The following is a 16,531-nucleotide window of genomic DNA, read 5'->3' on the forward strand; positions in this document are numbered from 1 at the left end:
CTTTATAGCCCGGGAGCCACAACAAGAGAAGCCACCACAACGAGAAGCCTGGGAACCACAACTAGAGAAAGCCCAGCACAGCAATAAAGACCCAGTGCAGCCAAAAAAGTGGAAAAAAAAAAAAAAAAAGGCTGGGGCCATGATGATACTCCTGCTAGTGACATCAAGGTGGAGGATGCTGGAACTAATCCAAAGCAGCAATAGATGTTGCAGTTATGTCAAGCCGAGGCCTGACTGCCACCACCTCCCACCCCACCCAGGGAGGCTGTGGCTCAGAAACAAGTCTAGTGGGCCTAAGTGGCCCACTGTGCCTTGGTGAGGCGTGGGGGCAGGAGAGAGGGTCAGCTCCACAGAGCCAGAGGCTGGAGGGCCTCCCAGTTAGGGGCTGGGAGCTGCTTGTGTGGCATTAGGGCCTGGGCCAGGCTTGGGGATAAGCTGTGTGTAAACAAATACTAAGCTATACGAGGCAGACCAGAGAGACTGCAAGGATTTGCAAAAATCCTTAGGCTGAAATAAATAGTGGCATCTTGGAGAAGGACATGGAGAATGTTAGACTTTAAAAGCAAAAGATGGGCAAAACTGGGCAAGTTCTAAAGAATGGGGGACATTCCTGGGTTGGGGGGAGAAATGAAGGAGGTCTATATCGCAAAAGGGGAGGAACAGATAGAGTGATGGGTCAAACCACTGGGGCACCCACCCACGGCCTTTGGACTTCAGGTCAGAAGATTTCCATGAGGGGCCACGGGAGCACTGGGGGTTTCAAAAGGTGGGGACCAGCATAAGTGTAGGTGAAAGAGGTTTTGTCAGACAGTGACATAATCAGAGCAGGAGAGGCGAGAGAGGCTAGTTAGATGCCACAGCCATCTAGCTCCTAATAGGTATGTGTGTGTGGGGGGGGGAGGGTTAGGGGGCAAGGGGCAAGGGTCCTGGACCACAGCAGGTGGGCAAGAAAGTGCCCAGAAGCATTTCCACGGCAACAGGCAGGATCCATGGGCTTCCCAGGTGGCTCATTGGTAAAGAACCTGCTTACCAATGCAGGAGATGCAGGAGGCATGGGTTTGCTCTCTGGGTCGGGAAGATCCTCTGGAGAAGGAATGGCAACCCACTCCAGTATTCTTGCCTGGGAAATCCCCCACAGACAGAAGAGCCTGGTGGGTCACAGTCCACGGCATCGCAGAGTCGGACACAGCTGAGCGGCTGAGCGGCTGAGGAGGCCACATGCATGCAGGCGGGATCTGGTGTCGGCAGGAACCATGCTCCTCCCATGCTCTTCGATCTGGGTCTGCACACTGGGAGGACGGCTGAAACACTGAAGGAAAGGAGGAGGGGTAGTGGGGAGCAGATAAGGGTGGGGCACTTTAACTAGGGATATTTTAAATTTCAGCAAAGACAGTTTCAACTCAAAGTCAAAGGTTGGCAAATTTTTATTTTATTTTTTTAAGTGGGCAAAAAAAAATCTTAGGAGGAAACTTAATACATAAAATATGAGTTTGGCCCAAAAGTTCACTCTGTTTTTCCTTTAACGTCTTCTGAACAAACCCAGAGGAATTTTTTGGCCAACCCTATAGATCAAAGGGAGATGTGCTGGACTGAACTAGGCGGGCCCCCAGTCATTAGCCCCTCCACACCCCGCCCTCCCCACACCTCAGAGCCCAAGGAGCCCTCAGAGGAGTGTTGGGACCCACTGCTGGGGGTAGTTGAACAGACTGCTCAGACTTGGTTGAAATTAGAGTCAGAGATGAAGACTTGGGGTTCCCAGCACAGGACTGGTGACTGAAGACGTTTAGGAGGTCACTGAGGGAGATGGAGTCCAATGCTGAGCGTGGGACATTGCCATTTAGGGAGAAAGAGAGCAGAGATGACCCTCAGCCAAGCGTCCAGCCTGTGTCACCATTTCAAAGCTACATCTCACGTCCGCGCAGTAGACAAGTCTCTCCAGGACTCTTCCTCCCCCGTCCCTGCTCTGAGTCCAGGCTCTGACTCCACCCCTCCCGCTCCCTGTGTGGTCTCCTCTCCCCTCCTCCTCCCCGCTTCTCCTCTTTCCCTCCTTCCCCCATCTCCGCTGCCACCCCGCCCTCTCCCGTCCCCACCCCGGCCCCTTGCCGGGGTCTTTTTGGTCACGGTTTATTTTTAGCTCCTCTGCCATCCTGAGGATGTGAACCGTATTCCTGAGTCATGGTTTTGCAAGGAAGCAGGGACAGACAGCTCCCCCCACTTCTCTGAAGATCGCTTATCAACCTCTAGCCAGACCAGTAGGGGCGAGAGTGTAATCTGCCAGTTCCTCTTCTGGTTGGAGCCCCCAGTTCAGCCTCTTAGTCTGTCCAAGAAGCAGTATCCCCAGAATAAACTTGAGCTAAACTCACCAGGTCCAGATCGCATTCTCCAAGTCAGTCAGTTCCAGAGAAAAGGACCTTTCAGGAGTTGCTGTTGTCTGTGGGATTGAAAGCAGAGAAAAAGCCTTGTTTAGAGAGGGACAAGGTGACACTGATTCTAAAGAGCCTTGGATTGGAGTCTGGACATGTGGATTTTAGGGTCCTGAATAGTTTGTCAATGTTAATGAACAAGTATTTACAGAATCTACCCCCTGTGCAAATCGCCAGTGTGGATTCTAGTTTCATCTGGGTGAAGGAGACAATTATACTAGATTCTAAGAAGAGCTGTTATTGATTGATTTCCTTATGCAAACATGTGGCTTCCCAGGTGGCTTACTGGTAAAAGAATCTGCCGACAATGCAGGAGACCCAGGTTTGAGCCCTGAGTCAGGAAGATCCCGTGGAGAAGGAAATAGCTACCCACTCCAGTATTCTTGCCTGGAGAATCTCCTAGACAGAGGAGCCTGGTGGGCTACAGTCCATGGGGTCACAAGAAGTTGGACACAATTGAGCAACTAAGCATGCACATGCAACATACGAGATCCTCAGAGATGCTCTGACATTATTCACAGGGAGAAACTCCAACTCAAAGAGTTAACAGAACCATAAAGCAGCAAATTAGGACTTAGAATCACCGTGTGTCTGTGCTAAGTCACTTCAGTACTGTCTGACTCTTTATGACTCCATGGACTGGGTTACCATGCCCTCCGCCAGGAGATCTTCCCAACACACGGATGGAACCCCATCTCTTACGTCTCCTGCATTGGCAGGTGGCTTCTTTACCACTAGTGCCACCAGGGAAGCCCTGTTGTGTCAACCAAATCTCAGGCATTTTCAGGCCTCTGTCTCCCCTCTGCCTCCCCGGACTTCTCCCATCTTCAAGCTTTACCTGTGCTGAGACAGAAGAATCACACTGAGTCACAAAGGTGTCCACTTGCCGGGGACTCAGGCTGGCAGTGTGAAGTCAGGGTGTCAGCATCTCATGGTGATGAGGGAGTGGGAGACCCTTCACCTCTGGACAATAACGGAGCAGATGGCCATGTTTGTCTGGGAGTGGGGATGAGCCCCCAGGTTAGTGACAACCAGCTAAACAAGTAAACACATCATATCCCCTGCTGGTCAATATCCCCAAATGGGGGAGAAATAAATCATGTTGCTGTGACAATGTTTCACTCAATCCTACAACTTAAACATCTACAATGGTACCAGGTAGTGTCAAATGTGACAGAATTATTGTTCTGTTGCTAAGTCGTGTCCTCCTCTATGCGACCCCAAGGCCTGCAGCATGCCAGGATCCTCTGTCCTTCACCATCTCCCGGAGTTTGCTCAAACTCAAGGTGATGCTATCTAACGCCTCATCCTCTGCTTCCCGCTCTCCTCCCACCTTCAATCTTTCCCAGTATCAGGGTCTTTTCCAATGAGTCAGCTGTTCACATCAGGTGGCCAAAATATTGAAGTTTCAGCTTCAGCATCAGTCCTTCCAATGACCATTCAGAGTTGATTTCCTTTAGGATTGACTGGACCATTCGTTATAATATTACAGCATTATAATGCTGAGAGGAAACTCAGCCTCTGCCTGGCCATTTCACTTTTTTCTGTGTTGTTTATCTCTGTTTCTCTCTCTCTCTTTTTCTTCAGCACCACTCCCTTTCCTTCATCCAGTATTTTTGTACCTTTGCCTGCAGCTTGAGAATCTCTGTTTGCCTTTTAGATGCTTTGGGATTGCCCAACAGAAGATATAAAATGATGTGTAAACACATGGCTGGGTGAGAGGTGGGAAAGAGAATTTTAAGTCCAGAATCCGTTCTTCTGTGACTAGTTTCTTCCAGATGGACACGGACGGTCCCAGGGGTTTTGCTCTAAGAGGGGCTGATTTACTGACCTCAGTGTGAGTCCTAGGACTCGGAGGATCCCTGTAGGATATTAGTCACTCTATAAAACCTCCAGGCCAGTTTCCCAGGCTGTGGGGGCCTATAGAAAATTTCCCATAGGGTTCCAGAGCCTGAGAACATATGCATCTCACGGCTTGGCCATGGGTTCGTGTTGCATCGGATGTGATCTGTCTCTTAAAACATGACTTCGAAAATGTCCCCAGACAAATCCGTAAAGTTTTTCAACTTCTCTCCCATTCAGTCACTCTCCTCTGGGCCCCAAAGCACAGCAGAGCCTGGAGGAGCCTGGAGTCCTTGCTGCATGCTTGTTTCCAAGATGGCACACGGGGAGCCTGGGGATGGCCCTGGGGCACATGAGGGGCAGACAGAGCTGGGGGAAGCAAGTCTTCTCCCCCAGCAGGAAGCGGTCCTCAGAGATTATCCAGCATGAATCCTTCCCACAACATCCCTTTCTTGGATTTATTTCTTGGATCTTGGTTTCAAATCCCCCCTTCTCTCCCCAGAAACCAGCTTCACCTGTGAAGCCCTTTCCAGGTTATGACATTTTTGCTGCTCCTTAGTCGCTCAGTTGTGTCCAGCTCTTCGCCACCTTGTAGATTGTAGCCTGCAGAGTCTGCTGCCCATGGAACTCTCCAGGCAAGAATACCAGAGTGGGTTGCCATTCTTTCTCCAAGAGATTTTCCCAACCCAGGGATCGAACCCACATCTCCTACTTTGGCAGGCAGATTCTTTACTGCTGAGCCACCTGGGAAGCCTTCTGCAGCTGATCATCAAATGCAAGGGAGGTGGCAGCCACATCTCAGCGACAACCAGCAAGGTAACACATTTATTTGCAATATGTTCCTTCTCTCAGACCTCTAGGCCACTCATTTCCACAAAAAGGACTTCTGATTCAGAAGAGGCGGAGAGACCAGAGTGGACGGAGGTTAGAAGAGAAGGAAGGCAGAGGGCATGTGTGCCTGCAGCAGACCAGGGGGAGAAGGCTTATGCTGGTTAAAAGTGTGGGCTGCACCCTGTCACCTGATCTGGGGGAGATGATCCAGGCTCAGCCTGCGTGTCTGACGCAGGATGCTCTTGTCCTGACGTGAACACAGACTACAGGCGTGACCCCCTGGTCTTGTTCTTTTCTTCCTGCCCTGATCAGCAGCAGCCTGAGTCACCGTATCTGTATCTTGATCTACCCCCAAAATAGCAGCTTAGGACAAAGTGAAAAGCATTCCTCCTAAGAAGCACGACTGGTATTTTTAGGGTATTTTTACTCCTGATGGTGAAATACGTGGATGTATCACTTTGGTTCTAAGCCTGCTGTTTGGACCAAATAACACACAAGCACCCCTAGGTTCTAGGATCTGAGACCTTATCCTCCATCTGTGGGCAGAGCGAGAAGTCTTTAAACCCCTGGGGGCGCTCAGCCTCCCTGCCACTGTCTCTTCCTCCAGGTCTCCACCAAGAAGCTAGGGTCTGACTCGGAAGCTGAGAGTGAGGACAGGAAGAAACACCCAGGCATCTGGAAGAGGTAAAAACACATCAAACTTGCCAAGTTTTACAGCAACTTTCTGAGCGCTAATGAGATCTAAGCTTCTGGGTTTGGGGCTGACTTACACCAGCCTGGGGTGACTTCCTGTTTTTGAAGAACCGAGGTAGATAGACACTCAGGGCTGTGATCTGGGCATCAGGCAACTTTGACACCACTGTTAACCACCAACGTCAGTATCACTGGAGCTGATACTGTTGGTGAGATGCCGTTAGCCCCAGACAAGAGGTTTCTAAAGCCAGGTGGCCATGGGCTCTCTTTGAGATGGGAGGAGGCCAAGACAGGGTCAGGCCTTGGGCCTCCCTTGAACTCCCGGCTGACAGCTGGGGAACAAAGGAAGCAGTGCTGTAAGAGGGTGACAGGTCAGAGACATGCAGTCACGCTGGGAGCTGCTGTCTCACTAATCACAGGAAAAGATCTAAGGGAGGATAAGGATACCTGAGCAGGGGCCTTGGGGCTAAAGCGCACCATCAGATCCGCAGGACGACAGATCTACTGGATTTCCCGGAAAAGAGCCAGTTTCAATTTGCTGTCTGAATGGTCCATTTGCAGAATCAACTGGCAGACCCCAGGTCCTTCTGCCATAGCAGAGGGAAGCGCCATGCTCAGGGGCTGCACTGGTGGTCAGCTCGGACCTGGCTGTGGGTCAGGGATGCCCCACTCCGTGAGGCTTCCCAGTGGCTCCTTGGAGAACGGTGTGAGCTCCACACACGCTCCCTGCCCTCCACACTCCTCGCACACACCAGCCACTGTCACCACCCGAAGTGATGCCGTGTGGGTCTGCCCCCCACCTCATCCCTGAAGATAGTAAGGCGTTCGCTCAATAGCGGTTAAAGGAGTAAGTCCGTGTGCGTGCGTGATAAGTCACTTCAGCTGTGTCTGACTCTTTGCAACCCCATGGACTGTAGCCCACCAGGCTCCTCTGTCCATGGGATTCTCCAGGCAAGAATACTGGAGTGGGTAGTCATTCCCTTCTCGAGGGGATCTTCCCGGCCCAGGGATCGAACCTGCGTCTCTTGTGTCTCCTACAATGGTAGGCAGCTTCTTTACCACTAGCGCTACCTTATCCCTCCCCAGCCTAAGCTTAAGAATGGGGCCTGCAGCTTACAACTGTGTACCTCCTAGTGCCTTGTATACAGTAGGTGCTCTAATAAGCAGACACAGGCTGATCCTAGTGAATTCTAGCCCTGAAAGAAGGGAGAGGAGTAAAGAATAGGAGCCAGGCAGGCGGGAATCATGCTGAATCCTTCCAAGAATGCACCCACCTTCAAATCCGTCACTCAACAGCTCTATACCAAAGGCCAGCCTGACCCTAGCTTACAGCAACTGAGGCTGTGTGTTCCTCTCCCCCACCAACTTCCAATCCCCTTCCTGCAACACTCCATTTACATAAGTGTTTCCACCCTTCACTCAGCATTACCTGGTCTCCACAGAGTACCTGAACATCAGTTCACTTCAGTTCAGTCACTCAGTTGTGTCCGACTCTTTGCGACCCCATGGCCTGCAGCATGCCAGACTTCCTTATCAATCACCAACTCCCAGAGCTTACTCAAACTCATGTCCATTGAGTTGGGGATGCCATCCAATCATCTCATCTTCTGTCGTCCCCTTATCCTCCCACCTTCAATCTTTCCCATCATCAGTGTTTTTTCCAATGAGTCTTCTTCACATCAGGTGGCCAAAGTATTGGAGTCTCAGCTTCAGCATCAGTCCTTCCAATGAATATTCAGGGTTGATTTCCTTTAGGATGGACTGGCTGGATCTCCTTGCAGTTCAAGGGACTCTCAAGAGCCTTCTCCAACACCACGGTTCAAAAGCATCAATTCTTCGGTGCTCAGCTTTCTTTATGGTCCAACTCTCATATCCATACATGAGTACTGGAAAAACCATAGCTTTGGCTAGACAGACCTTTGTTGGCAAAGCAATGTCTCTGTTTTTTAATATGCTGTCTATGTTGGTCATAGCTTTTCTTCCAAGGAGCAAGCGTCTTTTAATTTCATGGCTGCAGTCACCATCTTCAGTGATTTTGGAGCCCCCCAAAATAAAGTCTGTCACTGTTTCCATTGTTTCTCCATCTGTTTGCCATGAAATGATGGGACCAGATGCCATGATCTTAAGTTTTCTGAATGTTGAGTTTTAAGCCAACTTTTTCACTCTCCTCTTTCACTTTCATCAAGATGCTTTTTAGCTCTTCTTTGCTTTCTGCCATAAAGGTGGTGTCATCTGCATATCTGAGGTTATTGATATTTCTCCTGGGAATCTTGATTCCAGCTTGTGCTTCATGCAGTCCAACATTTCGCATGATGTACTCTGCATATAAGTTAAATAAGCATGGGTGACAATATACAGCCTTGATGTACTCCTTTCCCAATTTGGAGCCAGTCTGTTGTTCAATGTCCAGTTCTAACTGGATATCAACAACCACAATCTATGAAGGCACTCCTGCCTGATCAACATCTAAAGACACAAAAGCCTGATTTTTTACCAGCAATCCAGGCTCACTGCACCCCTTTCCCCAGGAATGAGCTTCTTTGAGCAGAAAGTATGATACATTTGGGCTGCGATAGGAACTGAGAGTGGGAAGGGGGTAAAAGTCCTCTGGATCTTACTGTCTTCTGATGCTGAACCATGGTGATCATTTTCTGATGAAACTGTTTGGCACTTAGCAACCATCCTGAGCACTGGACGCTAACACTTCCATGTCATTCTCAGGACTGGAATGTCAAGGGCTCACGTGAGACCCAACCTGGGGCCCAGGTCCTCTCAGGCCTGGAGTCCCTGTGCTGGTGCCAAAGGGCAGCAGAAAAATACTCAGACTTTGGGCTCAGAGAGACCTGAGTCTGAACTCCACCTTTGCTAACAGTGTGACCTTGAAAAGGAATTAAACTCACTAAACCTCAGTCAATCTCGTGTGAAAACAAGAAAATAAGATCTAGCTCCCCGGGTGGGTGTGATATTTCAGTGAGATAGCAAACAGAAGGTGCCGGGTCGGTGTCAAGGCATGGAAGATATTTGATAATGCAAAAGTCAGCAAGGCAATCTTTCTTTCTTTCTTTCTTTCTTTTTTTTTCTTTTTTGGTAGAATGCCAGGTACCATAGGGGTCCCGGTGGAGATTTCAAAGATAATTTTATAAGCTACCAAGAAAGGGAAGACATGAAGAGGAAGACAAAGAGGGAGAAAGGGAAGAAGAAAAGAGCACTGACCAGGGTATCTGGGTTGAAATAATAAGAACAGTAGTCAGCCAGCAGCCTTGGGCAAGGTGAAAATTGGTAGCCACAAGCAAGGCTACAAGGCTGTCACACAGTGAAAACTGAAGTAGGTCTTTATGGATGAGGAGGAATCCAACAGGAAAAAGAAAATGTATTTCAGGCAGGAGGGATCACACATGCCAAACACCAAGGCAGGATCCCTGGTCTCGGGTGGCCTGTATCGTGGTCTATGGAGGGAAAGCCACAAGAAACAGAAGAGCATCGTCATGGCCACACTGTGATGGGCCCACCTTGCCTGAGCAATGGGACTTTAATTCAAGTCTTCAGAGACTTCCGGGGGGAAAATGGGGGAGACAGTGGCAATTCACTCCAGTATTCTTGTCTGAAAATGCCTTGGACAAAGGGAGCCTGGAGGGCTATAGCCTGTGAGTTGCAGAGTTGGAAAGACTTAGCGATTAAACAACATCAATGGGGCAAACAGGACCAGATTTGCTTCCTACTCGGTTCGGTGGGGGGGGATGTGCAGGTGAGGGAGGAATCTCAGGGGAGGGGAAGTAGGGGCAGAGGGAGTTAGCAGCCTTTCCTAAAAGGAAACCACACAGGCTGATGGCCCCATACAGTCAATAAGTATAATCCACAAAGCCAAAGGTGAGCTCCAGACTGGCTAAAAATCTCCAATATGACTTGGGTTTCTTGGTGTGGCCAGTTTCTCCTGCCCTCCTATCTCTGCTTCCCAGCTGCTTTCTAATCCCAGAGATAAACGTGAGTAATCCAAAGGAAAGGGCCCCCAAAACCAAAGGGAATATTTATTTTAAGTAGATTGACGTCTGTAGGAAGGGAAAAAAAATAAAAACCTACCAAGGCCTGAATGGGGAACCATGACATTCACACAGCCAGGCCATTGTGTAAAGAGAAAAAATTCCTCAAGATTGTGTTTGTCCAAGAAATCAGACAGTTTACGGTCCCTGAGTCAAAACACTCAAAGATTGGAAGCCAGGGTTTCCTGGGCTGAACCCAGTTACTAAATAAAATGAAAAGGAAGGAGCAATTAGATGCCGCGGATTGTTGGGAAGTGGGTGGGGTCGGTTCCAAGGCTCGAATTCAGCAGATGTGACAGAATAAATGCAGGGAGGAGGTCTTTGGGTTTGCCAAGCCCCCCTCCCTACCCAAACTGGCGCTGCCGTCCCCCACAGTAAGACGTTCTGGGGGCTGCAGGTGCCTGGGACCCCATGGAATCTCTGAGCCTGGCCAGGCTCATTGCAGAGATCAAAAAGACAATGGCTCTCTTCTCGCTCATTTGAGGAGCAGTCTTCGCTGGTGTCCTGCAAAGAATGACGCCCATGGGGAGTCTGCCTGTCTTCCTCCAACCTTCCAGAAATATTGGGAGAGTGGGGATCAGGGACTCTATCATCTATGAGGAAGGAGATTCACGACAAAAGTCACCAGGTGGGAAGAGTGGGAAAGAAAGAGGGACAGAGAGAGCGCAGGACCATGGGGAGGCTGCCCGATATCATCAGGGGCTGCTGCCTTCCTTCCTCCTCCCCAGGGCCTGCACCCCATGACCTCAGGGGCCACACCGCACACAGGCTGTGGCAGCAGGGAGCCTTTCAGGACCACCCTGGCCGAACACTAAGGGAGGAAAGGGCCTGGGTGAGGACAGGGCATGTCTGTGCTCCTGATCACCGACTATAAGCTGCTAGTAGGAAGTTAGAGTCCAGCTGCCTCCTGCCTGGGGGGAAAAGACACCAGCCACGTGGAGCCTGGCTATGCGTGTTTGGGGTTGCCCAGTGACCTGGACGTTGCTCAGATGGTTCCCAGAGGATCATACCTCAACGGTCTCCAGAGGGTGCTCTTTCTGGGTTGGGGTTACTGATGGAGCAGTGAGGTACAGACCTTTGAAGATCCTCCAGGATTGAAGTCCAAAAGATGGACTTGGAGAGCTCCTCCAAGGGTTTTCTTGAGCTGAATTGAGGACAAGGTTTAGCCCAGTGCTTCAAGTAATGGCAAATTCAGAGGGGGCGTGAAATTTCTTCCCAAAGGTGAGGAGCAGAAACATTTCATAAACAAATGAAAGAGGAAAAAAAAAACCCACAGAAGCCTGTAAAAGATTAACTGTGTCTCTAATTTCTTTTTTTACTCTAAATTCCTCTGGAAGGAAAGCTCCAGTTTTACAACTGACCCTTCCAGGAACAGAATTAAGTGGTTTCGAGAGTCAAATCTGATTTTCTGTGTCCCCGAGGAGTGTTTCATAGTCACCCACGCTGCACGGCGGAAAACAGAATGTACTGTCAGGCTTCACCGATGCCTTCAAAGGGCTTAGGGGGCGAACCACTAATATTCAGGTCTGTCTCTACCCTTCTCTGCTGACTTGGGTAGGTGAGGGGAGGGGGGCGTGTTTTGAAACAATGTAGATGGCCTGGATTGGAGCACAGCTCAAATCACCGAGGTCGGCTGGGGACCCATCCTCAGGATCAGGCTCTACTCCCTTCTGTGCCTTGGTCCCTGCTCCTCCTCCTTCCACTTCCCAATCCTAATTTTTGTCAGCAAAGGAGCTATAAACCAGAATCACACAAAGATGTTAGGGATGAAGCCATTCATCCCTTATGGAGGCGTTTGCATTTTACAGAGCGGAAGTCATGCTAGGGCTGCATGAGATGGACGTGAACACGAAGTCAGGAAGGCCGAGGCCAGAATCAGGGTCCCGGGGGGACCTGCAGAGGCCTCTGTGTGCACCATAGACTCTGCCAGGTGGGCCCCAATGGCTCTGCCCAAAGGGAGGACCTTTGGATAAAGGTGAACTTTGGAGGGTGAGAGGAGGCATGAGTTGGGGGATGCGGCAGGGGGAGACCACGAGGGAAGAGATCTTAGCACCACGACCCTGGAAAACCCTGCAAGAAGAGAGGAGAGAGAGTCAGTGAAGCTGAGTGATCCATCCTCAGCTAAGATCTGGCCATTAAAGACTCCTGGACTTATATCAGAGGACCTAGAACCTCCCAAAACCCTTGTAGCTGAGTGGCATTCTGGCCACCTTATCCCTCTGTACCATTTAACAGGGTACAGAGATTACTTACAGGGTACAGAGATGGTCACAGAGATTGTTGGCAGAGACAAAATGGCCTAATGTAGAGGTCCCAAACCTTTTAGGCACCAGGGACTGTTTGTGGAAAACAGTTTTTCCGTGGATGGTGGCTGGGGATGGGGGGGAGCAGTGATGGTTTAGGGATGATTCAAGAGCACCACATTCACTGTGCACTTTATTTCTAATCTAATGCTGCTGCTGATCTGACAGGAGGTACCAGTCTGGGGCCTGGAGGTTGGGGACCCCTGGTGTAATGCATTTGAAGGTGCCTCCATTCAGAGCTGGGCAGAAAATGCTTGTCAATCACGTCCAGGAGCAGTGCAATTGGAACTATTTTCTCTGGAGCCAGGAGCTCTTCCACACTCAGCCTATGCCTGGGAGGAGAGAGAAATATTGACCACACGAGCATGCACCATTTATGGGATAAAAGGGTAATCATGGGGACTGTGACAAGTCTCCAGGAGGCTGCTGGCAGGGGCCAGCATCAGGGATCAGTCCAGGGAGCGGGAGGGTGGGCATGTTAATGCCCCAGGTGAGCACAGTTGGTTCTTGGAGCATCCGGACACTTGGCCTTTCTTGTTGAAAGCTTCCAGGGAAGCCACCCAGTTCAGCACTTCAGGTTTGGCAAATAAGCAAAGGGTAAATTGCTCTCAATTATTTGCAGGACTCCCATGCTCTCTGACGGGTTAGATTCCTGTTAGCATTAACCAGAGACAAACATTTGTCTTTTCTCTCCATGGTCAGCCAGGCTAAGACTCCGTCCTTGACAAGGTTAAGGCTGCCGAATCTGACACTGTTTCCAGAGGGGTGTGTGTGTGTGTGTGTGTCTGTGTATTAAGGTAGCTTTATCCTTTTTAAAGTACTGGAGCAAAGAAAACACCACACGTTGTAATAACCTTCACTTCTGAAAAGTCCCCTTCTTCCTGCAAGGGGGCAATTTTGTTTTTGTAAGCGCTGCTTGTCACAAAGACAAAAGTCTTAGCAGTTGGGATTTCAGCCTGAGTTTCCTCTTCCTTTCCTCCTGTGTAATTTCTGAGGTCCCTTGGCCTAAACTGGGTGAATACAGCTCAATGGTGCCCTCTGAAGGCCAATAGGAGGGAGTGCAGCAAGAGTGAGGAAGCTGCAGGAACCAGCCTGGAAAGACAGGGTCTCTGCAGGAAGGTGGAATCAGTAAAGACGCTCCTTCCCAAGTCGCTTCTTTCCTCCTCAGCTCTGCGGTCACCCAGCTGGGTATCAGGTCAGAAAGAGCTGGGCTTTGCATAAAACAGGCTTGGATGAAATTCCAGCAAAGATCAGTTGCTTCACCTCTCTGACTCTACTTTCCTTTCCGCATAACAAGGATGCAAATAACATTTTTGGATGGCTTACTGTGCAGCAGACTGGAAGTGTTTGGTATGTGTTAGCCCATTTCATACTCCCCCAAACCCTTTGATTTCTGCGCTTTTATTATCCACTTCATACCAATGAGAAAACTGAGGCCCAGAGTGAGTTAGAAACCTTCACAGTTGGTAATTGGCAGAACCAGGTTGGAAGCTGGGTGGTGTGGTTGGGAGCCTAGACTCATTCCACGGCCCTGCAAACTTCCAGGCAGGGCCCTTGGAACACTGGGAAAAGAAATGACAACTGCTGCATGCTGTGCCTGGCACAGGGTAAATGCTCAATAAACAGGAGAGAGGTTTAATAATTATTCAGTCAGTTCAGTTCAGTCACTCAGTCGTGTCCGACTCTTTGCGACCCCATGAATCGCAGCATGCCAGGCCTCGCTGTCCATCACCAACTCCCAGAGTTTACTCAAACTCATGCCCATCGAGTCGGTGATGCCATCCAGCCATCTCATCCTCTGTTGTCCCCTTCTCCTCCTGCCCCCAATCCCTCCCAGCATCAGGGTTTTTTCCAATGTGTCAACTCTTTGCATGAGGTGGCCAAAGTACCGGAGTTTCAGCTTCAGCATCAGTCCTTCCAATGAACACCCAGGACTGATCTCCTTTAGGATGGACTGGTTGGATCTCCTTGCAGTACAAGGGACTCTCAAGAGTCTTCTCCAACACCACAGTTCAAAAGCATCAATTTTTCGGCACTCAGCTTTCTTCACAGTCCAACTCTCACATCCATACATGACCACTGGAAAAACCATAGCCTTGACCAGACGTACCTTTGTTGGCAAAGTAATGTTTCTGCTTTTTAATATGCTATCTAGGTTGGTCATAACCTTCCTTCCAAGGAGTAAGCGTCTTATAATTTCATGGCTGCAGTCACCATCCGCAGTGATTTTGGAGCCCCAAAAAACGAAGTCTGACACTGTTTCCACTGTCTCCCCATCTATTTCCCATGAGGTGATGGGACCAGATGCCATGATCTTAGTTTTCTGAATGTTAAGCTTTAAGCCAACTTTTCCACTCTCCTCTTTCATTTTCATCAAGAGGCTTTTTAGTTCCTCTTCACTCTCTACCATAAGGATGGTGTCATCTGCATATCTGAGGTTATTGATATTTCTCCCGGCAATCTTGATTCCAGCTTGTGCTTCTTCCAGCCCAGTGTTTCTCATGATGTACTCTGCATATAAGTTAAATAAGCAGGGTGACAATATACAGCCTTGATGTACTCCTTTTCCTATTTGGAACCAGTCTGTTGTTCCATGTCCAGTTCTAACTGTTGCTTCCTGACCTGCATACAGGTTTCTCAAGAGGCAGGTCAGGTGGTCTGGTATTCCCATCTCTCAGAATTTTCCACTATATAACAGGTTCCTATTAGGTTCCTATATTTAGTCAACTCAATTTCTTCATCTGGAGAATTCTCATAGAATCTACAGGACAAAATTATGTCACCTCTCAGGGTATCTCCTGATCAATGAAAAGAAGTGATGAGTGGTCCTTAAGAATGCCTCGGGTTCACCCTTAGGTAATTCACGTTGATGTAAGGCAAAAACCACCACAATATTGTAAAGAAATTATCCTCCAGTTAAAATAAATTAATTAATTTAAAAAATAAAGGTTATATAAAATTTTCCAAATTTAAAAAAAAAAAAAAAGAAAAGAAGAAGAGATGGATGGCATTAAGGAGATGGTTACTCACCTAGGAGGGTTCATATCTGGATTCTTACAAGCCCAAGTCTTAGAAGAACAGAGGCCAGCATCATCCTGAAACCCAAATAGGCACATCAGAGGTGACTGTTCTTCCAGATATATAAAATGACAATTTTCATCTTTCCTATTACAGGTATCATAATATTTCACCTTGTAAACACCTGTCAATATAACTGGCAGAGGTTATTATAAGGTCTCATAGTTTCATTAGCTCATTAAGATAGTTAATAAATCCTGACTTCTTTAAAAAAAAGAAAAAAGAATGCCACAGGTTCAGTGACATCTAAGCTGTTTCTGTCGACTCTAGAGAGTGACACAATGCATCACGTCTACAGACATGAAAGCCAAGACCCATGGGTTCTCCCCTCAGCTCTGCCCTTGCTCAGGGTTCTTGGACCGTTTTTAACAGGAAGGCTGGTTGGGAGTCCTCACGACGTGATAAGGACGCAGGCCTGGAGAGAGGGTGGTGCAGGGGATCACTGGCATCCTGACCCCCTGGGCACACGGGTCCATCCTGTAACAGAGTCAAAGCCCTCTACCACCCTCGCCTCAACAGGCTGTGGCATCAGGGGAAGAACTCGGGCTACAGTCTCGTTAGCTGGACCATGCTCCCCTTGCCACTCTTAAGTGGGAGGCAGAACCCAAAATGAGTTAATACTCAGCAGTAACAACTACCAGTCATGCAGAGAACTGGTAAAAAAGGGTAAATAAGAAGATGCTTGGGCTTCCCTGGGGACTCTGTGGTAAATAATCCACCTGCCAATGCAGGAGACACGAGTTCGATCCCTGGGTCGGAAAGACTCCCTGGAGAAGAAATGGCAACCCACACCAGTATTCTTTCCTGGGAAATCCCACGGACAGAAGCATCTGGCAGACTACGGTCCATGGGGTCACAAAGTGTCAGACATGACTGAACAATTACGATTTTTATTTCCAACTCCTGCGTGACCAGTTTATTTTACATAGCACACTGTCCTCCATGTTCATCCATGGTGTCAAATGGCATCTTTTTCAGGCTGAATAGTATTCTATTGTATACACAGACATACCACATTGTCCTTATCCACTTAGCTGTCAATGGACCTTTAAAGTGAAAGTGAAACTCACTCAGTCGTGTCCGACTCTTTGCAACCCCATCGACCCCTATAAGTCCATGGAATTCTCCAGGCCAGAATACTGGTGTGGGCCAGAATACTAGCCATTCCCTTCTTCAGGGGATCTTCCCAACCCAGGGATTAAACCCAGGTCTCCCACATTGCAGGTGAATTCTTTACCTGCTGAGCCACTAGGGAAGCCCAGTGGATTTTTAGGGGTTTGCATATCTTGCATACTGTGACAAGTGCTGCAATGAACGTGGGACT

The sequence above is a fragment of the Muntiacus reevesi genome, chromosome 5 (genome assembly GCF_963930625.1).
Source record: "Muntiacus reevesi chromosome 5, mMunRee1.1, whole genome shotgun sequence".
In the NCBI taxonomy this organism is placed as follows: Eukaryota; Metazoa; Chordata; class Mammalia; order Artiodactyla; family Cervidae; genus Muntiacus; species Muntiacus reevesi.